The following is a 6,223-nucleotide window of genomic DNA, read 5'->3' as shown; positions in this document are numbered from 1 at the left end:
AAGTTCCAGCATAAAGCTCCAAAACAGCATTTATACTTATAACAATGAAAAATACATAGTCCCCCGTCCCCCCAAAAAATATATATATAGCATCTATTTCCTGTCTTTACCAAATGTTCCTTCCTGAACATCTCTTGCTTATTTTCTTTTAACACCCCTGCTTTAGATATGGTAGACAAAGATTGTGAAGACACTGACATTTAAAAAGTTTGAGCCTCTGATACTCATTTAACCATGTCAGGGAGAGATGCTTGCAAATTTGCAGCCAGATTTAGACTGTTATAGCAACATTTCTGCTATACTTAAACTGAATAGCTATTGTATAGCCTCTAAAATTTAAGCACATACTTAGATTGTCTTGATATTTGCTGTATCTCATGAGGAATGATGTATGAGTTATTTCAGCCAAAGACCTTTGGTTGACAGATATATATACTGAGTGAAACTATACATTGAGTGAAAACATCATGTTCAATTCTTTTTCCATACCAGGTTTTGATATATGATTTTAACCATTTCCTGACTGATCTTAGTTATTCAGAGTAATAGCAGATTATACAATGTGCAGGTTGCTCCTTTGGTAACTGATGCTGACAATGAAAGATACAAGATTCATTACAGATAAAGTTTTGAAGTTTGTTTTCAGTCAACACAAGAGCAAAATATACTCTGTAAACCCATGCAAAAAGTTTGCAGGCAGTCTTTACAAGAGCTGAGTAGCTCAAGGTGACATGCTGATCTCTTTGTACCTGTGTTATGCCTATGTGCTGTAGGTTTGCATTACACCCTCTGTTCTCAGAACACAGATCCTGCTGCTTGCTCTCTAGCCATGGTTTGGTAGGAGATCCTTTTAGAAAGTTGCTGAGACTCCGTATATCACTTCAAGGTTTTTTTATTTTTTTGCTTTAGAAGTACTGACAAAGAAAGTGGCATTAATTAAACAGACCACAGACTCCAGTAACTGTTTTAACATAATACTATACTCCTTTTTCTGAATGTTGGAAAAGGATATGAGCAAGCAAGAAACAAGAGATTACGTGATTTGCCTGCTTGCAATTTTCTCCGACTAATGGGCCACAATGCTAGAACACACATACTACAGCTCTGCTCTTACAAGTGCCATCCAAATTTTACACAGATGCATAAATCAATGAACACAATATTTTAATTAATATAAAGATTCAAGGAGAAGTCAACTTCCACTGCTGGCCTCCATCTTTACACGCCTTAAAGGAGCATAAAGCTGTCCCAGGCTGCTTGCAGCAGCAACTGTATGTTCCTCTTCTGTACGAGCAGCTGCAAGCCACATATAAGCAAACTGCCTAGTAGTCACATCCCATCATTTTACTGTTACTTTATGGTGTTAGCCATCCTGAGTTCTCTCCAGGGTTGGAGAGGGACAATCACCTTTTCCTCAGCACAAGAGTGACTTATTTGCTCAGTCCACTGTAAGATCCAGTCAAATACTATGGTCCCTCAACTTTATAAAGAGCATGAGGGAGAAAGCACCATTGCAATAGCAATGACAACAGGCACTGGAAGAAGAATTCCTAAGCGGGGAGTCAAAACACTTTCAGCAGGGGCACATCCAGCATGAACTGCATCTCCCTCAAAAATCATCGATTCGAAGCAGTGGCTGCCATCCTGCACCGTTAGCTGTACGAATGGGCAATGTGCCCTCGTGCTGAACTCTATTGATCTGCACAAAGCTTAGGACAGACACAGCTGTGCATTTGAATAGACCATGAGGCAGAGCAAACGAGGCTTCATAGACAAAAATCAATTTGTTATGTTTTTTTTTTTAAAAAATGGGAGGGCAGAACATAAACCCTCACATTTCAAGTTTTAAACAAATCCCTAAGTAACAGGGATTAGAATGAAGACCACTTTACAGGTGCACACAGGGAATTCTGGGATGTTCCTCTGCAGTGTTTGATACAGACCATAGCTGGGAGTGAAAGCAACCCTACTAACCCTGATCTAGTCCAGCAATTCCCATCTTCATAAAGGAATGCAACCATCAGTACTGCTGAAGCAGACAGCTTTTAAATCAGCCCAGACTTACATTAGGCAATAATTAAAGACAGAAAGAAAATAAGTATCACCTCAGTAGAGCTTTTCAATAGAGTAATAGATATATTTTAAAATAGAATTTAGGATAGACACAAAAGCAAAAACCCTGCTCCTGCAAGAGAGGGTCTTGATTATATGTCTCTTCCAAGAAATGACATATCTTACAGCCATTCGTCACCCTTTTTTTTCTTCTTCTTCTTTTTTTTTTTTTAACCATAGTTAGGCATTATTTTACCACCTGGATATTCCTCCACGCTCTCCTGTCCAATTAGAGAAAAGGTCAGTCTGAAATAAGTATAAGTTAAGTTTATAAGGGCTGACAGAAAGACAGTAGGGGATGGCATGAATGCAATCATATTAATACTGGGTAATGCTTTTCTGCACATTAGCAATTCAGCTGTTGTGCTCAGAATGAGAATTAAAATAAAAACTGTGAACTTGTGGCAGTAAAAAGGTAAAACAGTACATCCACTGGTGCAGAAGGAAAGTGCAAAAGTAGCATACTGGAACAATATTCAATAATATTACCACAAGTAATAATACATGAGGAAAACAGTTGTTAGCATACCCAGCAATACACTGAAGCTATGACCCAGCAGGAAGGGATGATGTTTCTCTGCAGATTTCTAAAGACAGCATTGATTCACCCACTGATGTGCTTTTGTTCTCTCACTCTCGTGCTGTCAAGCTCCCATTGCACATGCCTTCTGCCTCATTTAGGTTCACTCCAAGTTCTTTTATCCCCCTAGGGGGCTGTCATTGCTAGGATTGCAAGTCCAGTCCATTTCATTTCTTGGTCAGCTATAATCAGTGAAGTAAAGCAAGAGCAAGACAATGATCAGAACTGCCCCATGGTTATTACTCTTTGTTTTTTGACAAGTGGTTGAAAGCACATGGAAAAGCAACATTTGTACCTGCATGAATGCTCCCATCCTGACAGTAGGTTTTTTTCATTTGTTTTGTTTTGTTTTGTTCCCCCCCACACCCCCAGCAAGACAGGAATCTACTGTAATTTGGGGTCCAGTTACTCCAAAAAACATGAGAGGAGTGGTACAAGACTCTCCCTGTATTATGCCTAATAGTTGAAATCATAGTCTCTACTCCCCACAGACTGCATCTGCGTTTTGTGATCTCTTCTACAGAGCAACATAATAAAAGAACATAGAAACACCATACCAGGTCAGGATATTTATTTTTTAGCCGCATATCATGTTTGCAGAATTGGCCACAGTGGATATTAGGGAAAGATTATGAGAATTTTTTATTTCTATAATATCTTGAGCCGGTGAGTTCTACCGTTAACTATGTTATATGGAAAAGTTCTGCTTTTAATTTATTTAAATTTACTGCCTAATAATATCTGTTTTTCCCTCTATCTATTTTCTGAGGAAAAAATGAAACTCATTCCTTCTTATCTCTTATTCCTCCTCTTCTATACCTCTCATGACAATAACTTCTATTATTCCCCCCCTCAGTTTTCTCTTTTCCAAGCTGAAGAATACCAGCTTATTTAGTTTTCCTCACACCCCCCTCCCACACTTCTAAAAATTCTCTTCAGCTTTCCCTAAGCCATCTCAAGTTCTAGTGTAACCTTTCAGAGGCTAGAACTGCAAGCAACAGAGAGATGTAGGCCTTTCATGTTTTAAACAGTGGCATAATATATATGATTTGATCCCTCTCTGTTTCCTAATGACTCCTATCATTCTCTTTGCTGTTTTAATCAACATGGGACATTAATCTGATCTTTTCACAGAACTCTCCATCATGACTCCAAGGTTTCCTTCCTAAGTGGTGAAACTAAATGCTGCCCTTGTCATTTGGCATGTCCTAGTACGGTTGATTTATCCCATGTACTGAACTTACTAAGTCTGAATTTTACATGCTGCCTCAGTATCTAACCAGTCGGTAATATGAGATTCTTCTGCAACTTTTTACAGGCCTAGGGACAACTTCTGAGTTAGCAAAGGCAGCACAATTAGAGGGATTACATTTCTAAAGCACTTTCCCAGCACCCTATTGATGGATCATTACAGTTTACTATGTGAATGAAGAAGAGGGAAGGACAAACAACTAACTTTAGTTCTACTTATATATATTACAGCGGGTATGTCCAGCTCTATATGGACAACTTTCCATGAATTGTTATGCAACTAGTCCTCTAAAAATGCAGCATTTTTAAACACTTTTCATACATTCATGCTTAGAAAGAATTTTTTGGAGCTGAATAATCTAGCTCTGCCCTAGAAATAGATTTGAAGTTACCTCATTTAAAGATGATCAAACCAAGTTGTCTTCTGTCACCCATTTGAGAGAGACATCTATAATTGAGGCAGAACCAGTCATGAGGCTCCGTATTTTTGGAGGGACTTGAGGTTTAGTCAGAGAAAATCATGGGTAGATTATAGTGAGCTAGTACAGCAGCACAAGCCTAAGAAAAATACATTTTGGCAACAGTTTTATTTGTAGCTATCATCATGTCGGTAGACACACTTCTAAACTGCATAAGCATAAATCCTTAAGGCATGAGTAGCTCATGATCCCAAAGCACATCTCATAGGAAATGGATTGTGAAAGATGTTCCCGTGTTGCCACAAGCACAGGAATTAAAAAAAAAAAAAAAAAAGGAAAGAAAGAAGAGAAAAGAAGAAGAAAAGTGAAGCTCCAGGGAAAGCAAAATACATTGCTCAGAGTATGTTACAGTCATGCTATTGCCCAGGGCCAGCAACAGCCGGAAAGCACAGGTGTAGTGTCCAGCACTGTTACTGTTACCTGTGGACAGAAATCCCATAAAAGCAGCAGCTCCTTCCTCCCCTGCACATTTGGGCAAACAAGGCTCCAACATGCATTTCATCAGCTCTTTGACAGCACCTGCTTGTACAGAGGGGAATGACAGCATCAAGTTAAAATGCCTAAACTTTTTACCCAGAAATCCCTAAAACATTGAGGGCTGCATATTAGCTCCAAGTGGGTGGAACAGTGACTTGTCAAATAAAAAGGAGACAGGAAGAGATCATGGACAGAACTTTATTCAAAGGTCTCCTATGACATTGGTCTTATGCTGTGGAAAACTTTGCAAAGAGGTGACACTAACATATGGTGGAGAGCATATGGTTTTTTGCAAATGCAACAAAGAACCTGATAAGTCTTGTGATTTGCTTCTCCTTTTTTAACTCCCTCACTGCAACACCAATCCAGATGAAGTCATTAAATTTATGTTAAGTGACAGAACCTCAGGAATGATCCTGCTATTACTGCCTTGGGGACTGCAGATCAGACTACCTAAGTGCACTCAATATGTCTGTACTAACTATATCACACCACAGTGTAACCTTCCTAAAACATGAGAAATGTTCACAGAATGAGTGAATGCACAAAGTGCAGAATGGCAGCATCTGAGCAAATGTAACATTTCACTTGGAAAGATGAAATACGGTTTAGCATAATCTACTTAAAAGTCTCATACAGTGGTATAGAAAAAAAAGAAATAGCAGGAGTCTGAGAACCCCATTCTGCTTATAAATATAATGGGAAGGAAATATTTCATAATGCTTCCACCAGTGATACTACAAGATGGACATTCTTTAGAAATGATGCAGCAGAAATTAGTAGCCATAGTAATCTGTAAGGTTGATATGTATGTATTTAAATGAATATCAAGGTCCAGGAAAGAGGTTTTGATTCCTCTGACTGAACTAAAGATGAATAAAATGACTTGTGAGTGTAGACATCAAGTCATTTAACTAAAAGAGACATTTAATTAAATATCAAAGATTTTTTTTTAAATAAAGAAAATTGTGGTTTTTTTGCCCACAGTAACTTTCTGCTCTGCACCCGAAAATCATCAAAAATATTGACAAAAATGCCTGATAAAACTAATGATAAATAAATTTACAGCTGAGCCATGGATCTGGAAAATATCTTTCAGAAGTAGATGTTCCATAGCAACTAAAATATTCCAATCAAAATTTGGTAATAGAAAAGGATGTATAATGGGAGAGCTGGAAGTAGAGGGCTTCATTAGACACATGAATGATGACAGATGTTAAGAACAAAGCATATGGCTGGGCATATTCCGTATTGGAACCTAGAAGGAGATGGTTTGGGATCATCTGGGATAGTTTCCTTTCAAAGTCTGCCTTTCTCAGTTGCT

At 38.3% G+C, this 6,223-nt stretch overlaps 1 long non-coding RNA gene across 1 annotated transcript; it reads right to left on the bottom strand.

Moving 5' to 3' along the window:
- Positions 1-2,317: 2,317 nt before the first annotated feature.
- LOC136991690 (uncharacterized) lies at positions 2,318-5,842 on the bottom strand. The gene is made up of 3 exons (XR_010883910.1): positions 4,843-5,842; positions 4,336-4,501; positions 2,318-2,874 (listed from the first exon to the last, which is right to left on the bottom strand). It is a non-coding gene; the product is annotated as an uncharacterized lncRNA (long non-coding RNA).
- Between the last annotated feature and the right edge of the window lie 381 nt (positions 5,843-6,223).

Source organism: Apteryx mantelli, chromosome 3, assembly GCF_036417845.1.
Source record: "Apteryx mantelli isolate bAptMan1 chromosome 3, bAptMan1.hap1, whole genome shotgun sequence".
Classification (NCBI taxonomy): domain Eukaryota; kingdom Metazoa; phylum Chordata; class Aves; order Apterygiformes; family Apterygidae; genus Apteryx; species Apteryx mantelli.
This window is presented reverse-complemented; position numbering and strand designations above follow the sequence as displayed.